Consider the following 14,980-nt stretch of genomic DNA (forward strand, 5'->3'; position numbering starts at 1 on the left):
CTCCTCCACTGCCAAGTGGCTCCCTCTTGGTCCCAAATGCTGCCCCAAATGACATCAGAGCCCCCAGGTCTCCACCCCCTCCCCCTCAGCTTTTTTTCCTCACCCCCAAAGAAGGCACAGAAAGAGTCAAACTGCCCTGGACAGCAGCACGGTGCTTTATTCCAGCCCTTTCCGAGTGTACATCCCCCCAAAAAGGGACTTTGCTGCAACAAGAAAGGGGGACAGCCCCCAGAAGGGTTGCAGTCCCTCCTTACCCCTGCAGTCACAGGCAAGAGACACAAAGGATTGGCAGCAGAGAAGACGGGGGGGGGGGGGGGGGGTGGATTAAGATCAGGGTGCAGGATGAAACTTTAAAAAAAAAAACACCAAACAAAAAACTTGAGATGGCCAGCAGGGCAGAGAGGGATTTAAAAAGAACAGAAATAGCAAATGGGACACAAGGATCCCAGATTTCCTGTGGGAAAGTGGCACGAGGAGTACCACAGAGCCACGGAGAATAAAAAAGGAATGGGAGTGAGGCATGGAAAAAGACTGAGAAAAAGACAGAGTGCCAGACACATGGCAAGGACAGAGGCATACGGCGACAAAGAGGGAAACGAGGAACCGGAGAGGAAACGACCACGGCAGGTGCTGGTGGGGGGGAAGACGGGCAAGGCACAGCGCAGGGATGGAGACGGAGAGGTGTGGCCAGAAGGGGGGAGGCTTATGGAGAGAAGGGTACAATGAGTGTGGAGGACTGGGCAACAGGTGTGGACGGGTACGGGCAAAAGGACGACGAGAGGGACAAAGAAAGAGTCACGGTGTGGGACAAAGGGAAAAGAGGAATGAAGAAGGGAGACAAAGATGTGAGGAGTGAGGGAGGGAGACAAAAAGCAGGACAGAACAGGGAGAGGGATTGAGCAACATTTGTTAAATAAATATTGAGGATTCGTTCCTTACAAGAAAAAGAAGAACAAGACAGAGTGAAAGAAAGTGGGAGAGGGAGCACACAGAACAAGAAAGGAACACAAGACACATCTATACAGGTGTCATCAGCAAAAAGAACCTGGCTGTTTTCTTCTGGATTTCTCACTTCTCAGCATAAAGCTGACGTACATCTTCGGTAGCACTACCTGGCCCTACCGACAAAGTCTTTCCCGGACGGGCACCAATTGTTCCCTGGAATGCATCACCGAGGCGTTACTGAGGAACAAAACAGTAAACATAAGAACTCAAAAAACCTTCATCCTCTGAAAAGTCAGTAATAAAAAGCAAGCCTCTCCCTGTTCCAGCTGTCAAACACACACCTAGTTTGTGCAGACCTGGCCTGTGCTGTGCACGTGCTTTGCCCAGGTGTCCCAGGACAAGTGCTGGTCCCTGGAGCGGCTGTGGGCTGCCTGGGGGGCGGTACCTGTCAGGAGCTCCTCTATTTGTCTTTGGTGGGTGATGTGCTCACAGCTGTGCAGTCCCACAGGGTCAGTGTCAGTCCCTTCCAGCCCGCTCAGACAGCAGCTGAATACTTGTCCTAGGTGTCATTTCCAGGGAACCCAGCTCCTGGCACCCCTGGGGTGGGCTAAGGACACCTGTCAGTGTGTGCTGAGGGGTCACTGCTAACCTGTGTCCTGCTCAGAGCATCCCCAGCTTTGTACTGTGCTCCAGGTTGCATGTCCTGCTCCCCTGGAGCCCCTGGGGTATACTCAGAGTGACAGCTGAGTATAAGTGCAGAGAAAAGTCCTCTCTTAAGTATAAATAAAAGACTCAGAGCAGGCATGCAATAAAGTTTTCGGTCTTTAGCCTCTTCCACAATGTCACCGTTGACAGCAAACATGGCTTCAGCCTCAGCAAGACAGACTCAGAGATTTTGCAGATCCTGGTCTCACCTCAGCCTTTCGCAGGTTCAGTCTGCAAGGAGAGAGAAGAAAATGGGTCAGAGTGGACAGCCTACCTCCAGAAAATCATCAACATCCATAAAACATTAAGCAGAGCTGTAAGAACTTCCCCAAAGGTCCATTTCCCTGCGGACTGAGGGCTCCAGGTTGAAGCACAGGCTGCACCTGCCAAGGGCAGACTATGGAAACCCCAGAGGTAAAAGCTGCTCAGCCAGTTTCATAAAGCATTCCAAAATTAGGCTCCTAGGATGGACCATCTCTTCTCTCACCTTCAAACACCCGGAATGAGGTCTATTGCTGTTGAGCAGCATTCAAAAGCTTGTTAGAGCAGAAACTGCCTCCCAAGTGACACTGGAGTAATGGAAGGTCTTATGCAATTTCTCATACAAAAGGCAGACACGGTTGTTTTGTTTGGGTTTTTTTTTTTTTTCTAGTATTTGCCTTACCCAGGTAATGTTCCTCACAACTCAGCACTACGATGCCAACAGCAGCAATACAGAAAACCCCTCTGGGACAGAGCAGCAGAAAAACCCACCTCCAGACTCACCAGAGAGATGACAGGAGGGCCCTCTGTGCGATGCCTGCTGAGCCAAGTGGAGCTGGCAGGGTGACCCATGGACATTCTGTGTTCACCTTTCAACAGAGTCAATGCGGAAACAGAACAAATCTCTCTTGGAGTCGAGATGCCTTCAGGTGCACCTGGAGATGCTGCAGTGTCCTTCAGCAGCCAGAGCAGAACAGGGTTTCTACTGTGCTGTAAGTGAGAAATACAATTGAATCAGAAGAAAATAAAAGGAAGCACCTCTCTCCATGCTTTTTATATTTAAAAAATCATGCATTAGAATTTTTTTAAGCATTCCTTCTTGCTTTACGCAGTATAAGTTACAAGAACTCAACTTTCAGCCTGAAATTGCAACAGCTCCTCAGGCTGACTGATCTCAGCCAGACCACCAGAATCACTGAATTGTGGAAGGGAAAGCTCATCCCATTCCAGCCCCAGCCACGGCACGGACACCTTCCACCAGCCCAGGATGCTCCAACGTCCCACCCGGCCCTGGACGCTGCCAGGGATCCAGGGGCAGCCACAGCTTCTCTGGGGAACTGTGCCAGGGCCCCGCCACCCTCACAGGGAACAATTCCTTCCTGATATTTAATCTAAACCGGCCTCCCTTCATCCTGATGAAGCCGTTCCCCTTGTCCATCACTGCGTGTCCTTGTGAGAAATCCCTCTCCATTAGGGCATAAGCGGCTGGCACAGACCCCCCCAAATCAATGTTCCGGGGGCTCCCGGGGCCACACGAGCACTCCGGGCGTTTTACCGGCTTCCCCTGCCGCCTTCTCCGGGAACTCCCGGCTCGGCTCCAGCGCCGACAGCGAGTGCTCCAGCTCCGGGCACAGCGCCAGCGTGTCCCGCCCGCCCGCCGGGGGATCGGCAGCGGCCCCGACACCGCCTTGAATGGCCCGCCGAGGAAGCGGCAGTGACGGCGGACACCGGCCGGGGCCGCCCCGGAACTGTGCGCGGCTCGTTCGGGGAAACTCGGCTGGGTTCGGCTTCTAACACAGGCGCCTGACTAAATCCACTAACCTGAACCCGGCTGCGGCGCGGCTGAACCCACAGCCCGTGTCCCTACACCTGGAGACGCCACAGAAAATTCCCCCGGGCGGCGCCGTGGTCGGGGTTTTGTGCAGGGAGACACAAACCCGGGGTTTTCTCTATTTCCCGCCGCGTGCGCCGGGAAATGACGCGCGGGGCATGCCGGGATACACCGAGGCATTCATGCCGCAAAGGCTGCTGGGATATATCGAGGCGCCGTACCGCAAAGGCTGCTGGGATATATCGAGGCGCCGTACCGCAAAGGCTGCCGGGATATACCGAGGCGCCGTACCGCAAAGACCGCCGGGATATACCGAGGCGCCGTACCGCAAAGACCGCCGGGATATACCGAGGCGCCGTACCGCAAAGACTGCCGGGATATACCGAGGCGCCGTACCGCAAAGACTGCCGGGATATACTGAGGCATGCGTAGCGCAAAGACTGCCGGGATATACCGAGGCATGCGTAGCGCAAATGCCGCTGGTATACACCGAACCGCGGCGCAAGGGACTCCAGGATACACCGAGACGTGTCCCAACACTGCCGTGGCACCGCGGAGCCCCCATCCCGTGTCCGCGCACGCCGTGGAAAATCCCTCCCGGGCGGCTCCGTGGTCCAGGTCGCGCGCAGGCAGCCGGCTGCCACGTGCTCTGGGTGCTTGCATTTTTTCTCGCCTTTTTGGCCGTGATCTTTCGGCGCTCGGGTGGCAACACTGCCCGTGAGCTCACAGCCCGGGGCTGCTGCGCGGCTCCGGACGGCACAGGGGAGAGCTGTAGTACCGCTCTAGATCCACAGGATGGCAGCACTGCCGCACAGCTCCCGGTCACCGGCACGGGGGGGAGCTGCAGTACCGCTCTGTGCCCACACGGTGGCAGCACTGCCGCAGGGAGCGGAGGCAAAAAAGAACGTGGCCAAAAATCCCCTTCCAAACATCCCCTAAAATGCCCCAAAAGACCCCCAACCACAACGCGAACCCTGCCATCAACCACGGCAAAACAAAAAAAAGCCTTAGTTTTAGGCTATATTTCACTATCTCTTCTATTTCTTATTTTGATATTTCGATTAATCATTACAATTTATCTATTATATCATGTACATTATAGTAGGTATATTTTACATATTATAATATATGGAACATGTAATAATATACTGTATGTCTATTGATATTATTTTTCGTATTTTATAGTTCTCTTTTTGTTATTTATTTTTTTTTTTTTGTATTTTTATTTATTTTCAGTGAGCATTTACGTCTTGATATTTTAAACAATATGACTTCATTAACCTAACAGATCAGAACCACAGTTAATTAGAATTGAATGATCCTGATTGTCTAAGGGGTAAATATTTAATCTTTATTAAAATAATAATAAATAATAATAAAAATATAAAATAGTTTTCTCTTTCTGTGTGCTTTTGGGGGGGTTGTTTGTGGGGGGTTTTGTTTTGGGTTTTTTGTTTGTTTGTTCGCTTAGTTTTAGATTTCTTGGCTAATAAACAAGGAGGTTCAGAGAGTAACAAAATAAAATGTCTACTTAGTTTTATCGCTGTCTCTGCAATACACCTCGAGTTAGTGCTGGCAATACTGTGCATGGGGAGAATGAGACCTGAAAGGAAAAAAAGGCACCACGGTGTTCACAGCTTTCTCTGTTCAGGTTTTTTAATTTAGCAGAAAATACAGAGGATTTTGGCTAACTGCACTCTCAATTCTATCCAGATGTCCAGTAGACAGGGAGGTCATTTCTCAGCTTCTTTCTTCCCAACAGGTAAACTTCCACATACTCAGGGAAAAAAAAAAAAGGAACAATGAAAACATGAAAAAAATTAATATAGAATAAAATAAAACAAAATAAAACAAAATAAAAATTTAAAAAAAGAAAACTCCAAAGTTAATAAAAAAGTAAAATAAGAAAAGAAATTAAAGAAATAAAATCTAAAATAAATTTAAAATATAATTTAAAAATTTAAAAATACAAAATAAATAACATGAACGTAAAAACTGAAATAATATCCATAAATTTTAAAAAAATAGAAGTCATTAAGATTTTAAATAGTAATAAAGAAAATTTTAAAAATTTTAAAAATAAATAATAGACTAAAAATATAAAAATTAAAGAAATAAACCAAAAGCATTTTAAAAAGACAAAACAAAAAAAATTAAAACATTAACCACAATAAAACATTTAACATAAAATACAAAAATCAAAAAGTAAAAAATAAAATAAACAATAAGTAAAATAAAATATGAAATTAAATAATCACAGCCCTCCCCTCATGCCACTTCCTAACAGGCCCCAGGAGTTTTCTCGATTAGGCAGGGATAGGAAAAACAAACCCAGTGCCTCCCAGAAAAAAAAGGTTTTCTAAAAAATTCCCAGTTTTGCTTGGAAACAAATTCTGTTTTAGCAGGAAGCTCACTTAGGATGAACATCCACATGTGCCAAGGCAGGAAAGAACCACCCCATTGTGTCCAAGGAACAGCAACTAGGCCAGGATTTAAGTTTTAATGGAACTTAAGTAATTAAAAACACACTGAATTGAACTTGAAAACGAGATGAATCAAGGCAATTAAACACTTTACAAGTTTTCCTGGGAATTCCCAGAATTCTGTGGATATGGTGCTGACACATTCCTGATTTACCAACCTTAATTGGGGAAATTTCCTTGGAAATGTCCCCTAAGAAGTACCAAAATTCCAATTAGGATAGAAAATAGGAAAAAAAAATATAGCTTACTAAAATCAGAGAGAGGAAAAACATCAAATAAAAGGAAGGAATAATATCTAACTCCCAGCTTGCCCAGAAAACAAGCCCAGAAATTTCTAACATGGAAAACTTTTGGAACAGCCAGGAAGTCTGTGGATGTCCATGGAATGATGATTTCAAATCTGCTTCCTCTGCTCTGATTTTCCAGGGAAGAGGGAGTTAAACATGCCAATTTACTCCTGTTCCAGAAGGATCTCTAGTTTGTGGGAGTAACAACCCAAAGAAACTCCAATCTTACTTGTATTTGGCAGCTGAAACTCTCAGCAGAGTTGGGAAGTTTCAGTGGAACCAAAGAGCCACGATTCCTGGAATAACAAAATTCAAAAGTCAGCAATTGTATTTACAAATCCATGGAGGAGGAGGAGGAGGAGGATGACACCAGGAACACAAACCAGCTGAAAGCAACGATGTACTGGAAAGGGCTGGCAATCAAATGGACAGTCTCTGGTTATGCTCAGGCATTTCTCCAGGAGTCAGAGAGAAAAGTGGGAACCTTGAACTGGGATAAGGCCTTCCAGTGCCTCCACTTCCCACTGGCTCTCTCCTTTTTTGCCAACTACCTGCAAGAGGAAAAACAGCAGGAATAAAGTTTCAAACAGGAGGTCCTTGGTTCAGGCAGACTGAAGTGCAGCTCCCAGGGAGCGAGTCCAGGCTGGGCCCAGGGGAGCTCCGGGAATCTGGGATTGCCCGTGGGATTAAAGGGCTGGAAAAGCAGGACCCACCTGCCGGGTTTAGTGCTGGGACACAGCAAGGCCTTGGCTCAGGGGCAGCAGTTGGAGCTGGGACTGCAGGAGAACACCCCAAAGCCAGGTTAAACATCACGCAGCACGCTCCAGGAGAAACTCAGGAGGGAGAAGCCCCCGGATGCTCCGTGTTCCTTGCCCTCAGCATCTTTGCCAGGGCCTCCCTCAGAATACTGACCTCACCCTGCAGCTCCTAAAAAATAGGAGAACTTATGGAAATCACCCAGCAATCCATGGATTTCCAGGTATTAAGAAACCAAAGCTGCAGCAAAATGTGCCCAAACTCTACTGCAAACCAGCAGCTCTGAGGAGACACAGGAGTTTATTCCAGAGGGGACACAACTATCCTTCAGCCAGCCAGTGTTTCTCTCAGGCTCTCCCCAGTGCTCTCTGAGGACACAAACAGCAGTTTTTCCCTGCTGTTCCCCTTTCCACCAATGTGAAGACTTCTGTTCTCCTCCAACTCCATGTTCAGGAGGGAAAATAGGAATATTATCATTGCACAGACTGTCCAGGAGAGTGTGGCTGAGGCAGGATCACCAGCTCCCAATCCACTGCGGCTCCTGGATTTCTGAGCAGTTCCTTCCCCTCCTGCCCTCCCCAGCACCATGCCCTGGGTGCCGTGTCCACAGACACCTTCTCCATGCAGCTTAAAACCCACAGAAGCCAAAAGAAAGAAGATCAAAAATCAATTCACATGTTTCTAGTCTGAAGAGAATGAGGGAGATCTAAAATCTGTATTTATTTTAGAACAAGTAGAGCAATTTTTAATGATCTTGAGTATCGCCAAAGGCCAGCAAAAGCTGATAAATACCTTCATTAACTTTTATTAGCACAAAAAAATAGAAGTTTTAACTTCAGTAAAGATCAAGTTTTGCTGCTAAACATTAAGGTGGTGGCATGTTGGTGTTTGTGCTTTCATCTTCTGACATTAGAGATATTTTTACAATAAATTTGTTATTGAAGCAGCACATCTCAAAATAAGGTTTTTAACAAAAAAAATGGCCAAAAAAAGAGAGTCTCAAAAGCAAGAAGTAAGTCTCCCAGCTATTAAAAAAAAAAGCTGTCTCTGGTGTGTATAACTTGCCAGCCCCTCATGTTTTCAGTCCTACCATTGATTTTTACCAAGTTGATGGTTAAAACCTTGTAGAAAGCTAAAAAAAAATGATAAAAATAAAATAAAAAATAAAATTTAAAAAAAAAAATCCTGGACAAAGCCAGGCATTTTCCCAAGCCCCCTCAGTGTGGAGCTGTGTCAGCCCCGAGGGTTTGGCCCCCCAGCCCAGCCCAGAGCAGGCTCCAGCTGCTCCCCAGGGGGGGTTACCAAGGGACTCACCTGTTTGAAGCTGTAAATGCAGGTGCCCTGCACTGCAGTGCCAATAAATGTGAAATATGTGAGTCTCATCATCAACAGTGACTGACCTTCTCAGGGGAGCCTCCTCACCCGGGATGGGGCACTCTGCCATGGATTTAATCCATCTGCACCTGAAAGAAAGTCAGGACAAAAGTCAAAGTGCTGCAGGAGAACTTGACAGCTCCAGACACTTGGTGTCAATCCAGGAATACCCTCTACAGGCCAACTACACCCCACATGACAAATTTCAAGCCCCCAGGACTTGTCCCATTCCCCCTACACCCAGACTGAGCAACAAGGCAGAGCAGCTCCAGGCCAAACACACCAACCCCCGTGACACAGGACAGGACAAAAGGGGGGACACAACAGGGACAGAAATATCTCGGCAAGAAGAATGACCCTGAGGACTGAGAGAACTCGCAATGAGATGACCGAGGTCAGACCGATGGGGAGCTGACCAGGCTCAGAGAACCCTGCAGGAAGAAGATGCCGACGGGATCAGAGATCCCAAGAAACGCAGAGATGGATGCCTGAGAATCCTATGGTCAGAATCCTCCACTCGGCTGGGCACTTTTAGAAGACCTAAACTGCCTGAATGGATCACAGCAGTGCACAGCTGTGGATACAGCTCAGAACAAGACCTGGAAAGGCACCAGCCTGGATGTTTGTGAAGAGAGATGGATTCTGATGTGTGTCTGAGCTCCCGAGTCAAGGGTTTGATGCTTGGCCTGGTATCAGCACCAGGAATATGAAGATGTTAAGAACGATGCCTGGGGTTTCCAACAGACCCCTCAAAGGGATAATACAAAAGAGACAGAGTGCACAACAGACAAGTGACACGACCTTGCCCTGGGACTGCTCTGTCCTGCACACCTCAGCACTGGGATCAAAAATGAGACTTTTCCCTTTACACAGCCTAAGGGGTCACATCTTGGACATCCCCATCTCCAAACCTGATTTAAAAACCCCTCCCGGTGACCCCTGACCCCACACCCCACTTTCATCCCCTCTGTGGCTCCCAGCCCTCCACTTATCTCTGGGACATCTGGGGATGCCAATCCATGTCAAAAGCCAAAGAAGGTGCCTCTCCTCTGAGGTAATTCCTGCTGCCTCTGGGCTGGTGTCTCTCAGTCAGCTACAATAAAGAAAAGCAAACGTGACCGTGTGATCTCAGCAGCACATTGGCCAAAAACCAGCAATTCTGCTACTCACCACCTCCTGAGCACACCTAGGTCCTCGGGCCCTGTGCTCCAGCTCTGCTCAGACACCAACACTGCGGGGTGTGCCTGGGTTAAGAGCAGACAAGGTGATGTGGCACTGCTGAAACTTGAGCAGCCCCTCGCTCCTCCTCCCTGACACACCTCAACTCCTCAGCTGTTACCAAAGCCCACCTGGATGGCCCCTTCAAATGGAGAAGGTCAAGGCTGCACCACAGAGTCCTGTAATGCTCCCACTGTCTGGCTGGTGAGGGGAGCTTGGCATCGTGTGAGTGGAACACCTAAAACACACAGCACTGGATGCTCAGAGTTCCACCAGCAAGTGAGGCTGGAGCAATAGTAACTGCTTCTGTCCACCCATCACTGCTCACCTCGTCCACTTCACCTTGACTGCAGAGACTCAGCTTTGCCTCCTAAAAACAAAGACAAAGAACAGTGCTGTAACATGGCCACCATTTACACTCCCCTGCAAACACAAACACTGACTGACCTTCTCAGGGGAGCCCCCTCACCCGGGATGGGGCACTCTGCCATGGATTGAATCCATCTGCATCTGAAACAAAGTCAGGACAAAAGTCAAAGTGCTGCAGGAGAACTCGACAGCTCCAGACACTTTGTGCCAACCTCACTCTTTTTACTCCTGAGGGGTCCATCCCACTGGGCCCTCTCCTCTCTAAGGTAACTTTAAATTGCCTCCTGGGACTGAAAAGGTTTTTCTCCTTCACCCAACCACCAACCCCAACAACTCAACTTTTGAATATGAGTGGACAAAATCCATCCTGGACAGAAATGAACGTGTTGGCTCCGTGGATTTGGAAACGTTCTCTCAGTGCTGCCATATCCAAACTCCAGCTGTGCACCTCCTCACACTACCTGGGACCACAAAACAGAAAATGTGACTATTCCCCTCCAGAAGAGTCATCCCTGGGGCTCCTCTGCACCCCTGTCCTGGCTCCCCCTCAGATCTTCCCCCACTCCAGAGGCTGCCCAGAGTGAACCCAGCAAAAGGAAAAGGGACACACTGAGCACAGCACTCACCTCTGGGCCACCTGCCCAAGTGCCAACTCACCCCCTCCCTCTATTCCTTGGCACACCTGGGCAGCAGCAGCACCTGCAAAGAAACAAAAAAGGAAAAATCATGCTGAGTTCCTGAAACTGCAACCTCCCCACTCTGGCTGAAGCACAGCACAAGTGAACCTTAATGTTGCACCCATCTACCCTCCTCTGGTATCCTGGGCCAGCACATCTGCCAAGGGGACCACCTAAAATAAATTAAAAAAAAAAATAACAGTGAATGCTTAGAGTTGCACCAGCAAGTGACACTTCAGCAAGAGCAACTGCTTCTGTCCACCCATCACTGCTCACCTCGTCCACTTCACCTTGACTGCAGAGACCCAGCTTTGCCTCCTAAAAACAAAGACAAAGAGCAGGGCTGTAACATGGCCACCATTTACACTCCCCTGCAAACACAAACAGTGACTGACCTTCCCTGGGGAGCCCCCTCACCCGGGATGGGGCACTCTGCCATGGATTTAATCCATCTGCATCTGAAAGAAAGTCAGGGCAAAGGTCAAAGTGCTGCAGGAGAACTTGACAGCTCCAGACACTTGGTGTCAATCTAGGGATACCCTCTACAGTCCAACTACACCCCACATGACAAATTTCAACTCCCCAGGACTTGTCCCATTCCCCCTACACCCAGACTGAGCAACAAGGCAGAGCAGCTCCAGGCCAAACACACCAACACCCGTGACACGGGACAGGACAAAAGGGGGGACACAACAGGGACAGAAATATCTCGGCAAGAAGAATGACCCTGAGGACCGAGAGAACTCGCAATGAGATGACCGAGGTAAGACCCATGGGGAGCTGACCAGGCTCAGAGAACCCTGCAGGAAGAAGATGCCAATGGGATCACTGATCCCAAGAAACGCAGAGATGGATGCCTGAGAATCCTACAGTCAGAATCCTCCACTCGGCTGTGCACTTCTAGAAGACCTAATCTGCCAGAATGGATCACAGCAGTGCACAGCTGCGGATACAGCTCAGAACAAGACCTGGAAAGGCATCAGCCTGGATGGTTGTGAAGAGAGATGGATTCTGATGTGTGTCTGAGCACAAGAGTCAAAGTTCAATGATATCAGTGCCTGTCCAAGGAACAGGGAGATGTTAAGAACAATGCCTGGAGTCTCCAAAAAACCCCTTGAAGGGTTAAGGCAAAAGACACACCACACAGGACACACAACAGACACAGAGTGCACAACAGACAAGTGACACAACATGCCCTGGGACTGCTCTGCCCTGCACACCTCAGCACTGTGAGACCTTCTCTCTATGTGCCCTAAAGGGGTACCAGCTTGGACATCCCCATCTCCAAACCTGACCCAAAAATCCCTCCCAGTGACCCCTGACCCCACACCCCACTTTCACCCCCTCTGTGGCTTTTAGCCCTTCACTTATCTCTGGGATGTTCAGGGATGAGAATCCACATCAGGTGCCAAGGAAGACTGTCTCTGCCTCTGGGAAATTCCTGCTGTCTCAGTCAGGTGCCATAAAGAAAACCAAACATCCACGGATGATCTCAGCAGGGCTGTTGGGTGAGAGGATCTCAGTGTGAGACAAGTGACCACCTGAAACACACAAACAATAAGGGATGCTCAGAGCTGCACCAGAAACACCACTGCCCTGACCACACAAATATATCAATTGTAGAAAACACAAACAAAAGTCCAGCAAAAAAAAAGCCAACTCTTATTACTGATAGTTAAACTACCTAATACAATATAATACAATAATACACTATAAAACAATAATACAATATAATGATGTATACTATAATATAATATATATAATAATAAATAATATATATAATATTATATAATATATACTATAATAATGCATAATATAATATAATATAATATAATATAATATAATATAATATAATATAATATAATATATAATAAAAATAACCCCATGTCCATTCCCCTCAAAAAACCTCCAAGATGCCTATCTTATGTATCTGGGTATACCCCCAGTTTAAAGACCTGCCTCTAATCAAATAAGCATAAAACCCACATCTTTTAAACTATATAAATTCATTAAGCTAATACATCAAAACCACAGAATTTTAAATCCTTAGTCAACACTAGTACATACACTAATTCCATCTCTACATACAAACTCAAAACCCATTTTCTATTATTAACATAACAAAAAAAGCCTCAACTTTTAACTGTAGTAAAACCTAAAAACACCTACTTAAATAAAATAATTCCATTATATCTGAGCCAAAACTTCAAACAAACCTCCTCCAAAATTAATATTTTAAGTGCCAGAAACCCTCAAATATTTAAAATAACTCCTTCAAAAATACCTTCTGTACCTTTCAGACTGATTGTGAGAGCAAAGCAAGGAAAGAAAAAGCACGCAGTTTGTTTTAAGAAAACAGTGTTCACTCCTGTGCATTCCCTCTCCAGTGCGTTCAGCCCAGGCACAGACAGACTGCAGCACACAGATCTCCTTTGCTCTTTGTTAGTTTTAGGGCAGGGAAGTTCCCTGCACTGATGTTTTTCCCTTTTTCTTCGGGTTCATTAAACCTGCTGCAGACTGAAAAACCCAGAGAAGCACCAAGAGCTGCACCTGCAGCCCAGGGGGCCTGGACCTCAGCATTTTATCAACACAGAACAGCTGATAAGAGACCAAAGGAGCTGAGCTACAGCCACAGCAAGGGCTTTCTGAATTTACCATCTCCCTTCAGAAAACCAAAATGCTTTATTATTTTATGTTATTCATTCTTTATGCTTAGGAGCACTTTGTGTATTAAATAGTTTTTTCCATTTCTTCCCCAAGAAATTCTTTCCCAAACCAATTTAAAAGAGTGACCAATTTTAGTTTACTTTCCAAAAAAAACCCATTCAAGAGTTTCCTCCCAAGTTTACCCTAAACCATAACAACAAACAAATTAATAAAAAAAAAAGGCCCAAATATACTTCATTTAACAGCGCCAAAAACAATTATTCCAAACTCAATGAACTCTTAATACCTCAAAACCATCAGAACAAACAGACCACCTATAAATACACACAAAACCAAAAGATCCATTTGAGTACAAACAATATCTCCCAAATTATCCATAACTAAATAAATGCTAAATAAACAAACCCCTACAACACCACAAACAATAGTCTAATTATAAATATTAAGAAACCTTAAAAAATTAACTACATCACACCAACTCAAACCCACTAAAACAAACACAACACCCTTGCCATGATAAAAGCCACAACTAAATAAATAAAACCCTCCCCTATACCTCACACCACAGCCAATTACACCACTGTAAACCTTAGAAAACAAACCCTGGAAAAACACAATATCCCCCAAAAAACGATTCAACAACAAAACTCAGTTCAAAAATACTCTGACCAATGTGAACTGTGAAACCAAACATGAATTAAATACACCACATATCCCTCGTCACACCACCTACAAACACAAAAAAAGCCACACAATAAATCACTAAAAACCACCAAACAGAAAAAAACAGCTCTACCCAACCTGAATCCCTCCATACAACACACAAAACCCCAATAACACATTTCAGAAGTTTCTCAAAAAAAGAGCTACTTAAATTAATTCTACCTCAAATACAAACAAACCCACCCATAAAGTTATCTTCACTCAAAAACCAAAATATAAATAACAAATAATACCAAAAAAGTCACACAAAACACTACGCACCACCTAAGAACATATAATTGAATAAAAGCCACACAGAAGTGCCACTATTCATTAAAATTCCAGATGAAAAGAAAATCCCTCCACTTTAAACACAGATAACAACAGAAAAAAAGGAGTTTCTTCAATCAATTTGAAGCCCTTTTGTCTCCATAACTCCTTTTTCTTCTGGGAGCACCGGGGGGGGTTTATTAAGATGAAGCTGAAAAGGAAAAAAAAGTCCCCCCCTATAAACCCACACTGGTTTACCTTGTGCTGTTGCTCAGTGTAAAGGTTTGATCCCCATCGCCTCCCAAGTAACGCTCCAAACCCACGTGCTCCCCATGAACCACAGCCAGGACCGCAGCGTGAGCTCCTCACTCCCCACGGCTCCATACCAAAATGAGCTGGGGCTCCTCATTTAAACTGGAACCGCCCCCGGCTGAAACCGTCCCCTCGTTATCCATCACAGCTCCACCTGGGGCTGCTCTCTCCCCTCACCATCCTGTGGCATCTCTCACCTGCAGCTGCTCCCACTCCGAGGGTGAGGCAGAGGGGACTTGCTGTTCATTCCCGGGACAGTTCATGGTCTGCAGCTGACACGATGGGGCACCGGGCTTCCCTTGCTGTGGATAAGGACCCCTCTTCTCCTGCAGGTGCCCGAGGCTGAAACGGGGATTCCACCCCCGAAAATCCATATGCCTGAGGTTCATAATTCCTAAGGAA

General features: G+C 46.6%; 3 long non-coding RNA genes across 7 annotated transcripts; all 3 read right to left on the reverse strand.

The window, feature by feature from the left end:
* Window positions 1-1,309: 1,309 nt before the first annotated feature.
* Window positions 1,310-3,651, reverse strand: LOC310920854. Its single transcript, XR_014592049.1, has 3 exons — window positions 3,454-3,651; window positions 2,416-2,622; window positions 1,310-1,881 (listed from the first exon to the last, which is right to left on the reverse strand). It is a non-coding gene; the product is annotated as an uncharacterized lncRNA (long non-coding RNA).
* Window positions 3,652-4,972: 1,321 nt separating this feature from the next.
* LOC310920879 lies at window positions 4,973-7,047 on the reverse strand. The gene is made up of 4 exons (XR_014592052.1): window positions 6,947-7,047; window positions 6,617-6,784; window positions 6,463-6,529; window positions 4,973-5,240 (listed from the first exon to the last, which is right to left on the reverse strand). It is a non-coding gene; the product is annotated as an uncharacterized lncRNA (long non-coding RNA).
* Window positions 7,048-7,364: 317 nt separating this feature from the next.
* LOC310920880 lies at window positions 7,365-11,261 on the reverse strand. 5 transcript variants are annotated; one of them, XR_014592055.1, is made up of 5 exons: window positions 11,023-11,261; window positions 10,904-10,945; window positions 10,736-10,800; window positions 10,577-10,649; window positions 10,139-10,411 (listed from the first exon to the last, which is right to left on the reverse strand). It is a non-coding gene; the product is annotated as an uncharacterized lncRNA (long non-coding RNA). The 5 variants fall into 5 exon arrangements; XR_014592053.1 differs by adding an exon at window positions 7,365-8,452 and having other exon boundaries at window positions 10,290-10,411; window positions 10,577-10,945; XR_014592054.1 differs by adding an exon at window positions 10,028-10,091 and having other exon boundaries at window positions 10,290-10,411; window positions 10,577-10,945.
* Between the last annotated feature and the right edge of the window lie 3,719 nt (window positions 11,262-14,980).

The sequence above is a fragment of the Zosterops lateralis genome (genome assembly GCF_965231275.1).
Source record: "Zosterops lateralis genome assembly, chromosome: 32".
Lineage (NCBI taxonomy): Eukaryota > Metazoa > Chordata > Aves > Passeriformes > Zosteropidae > Zosterops > Zosterops lateralis.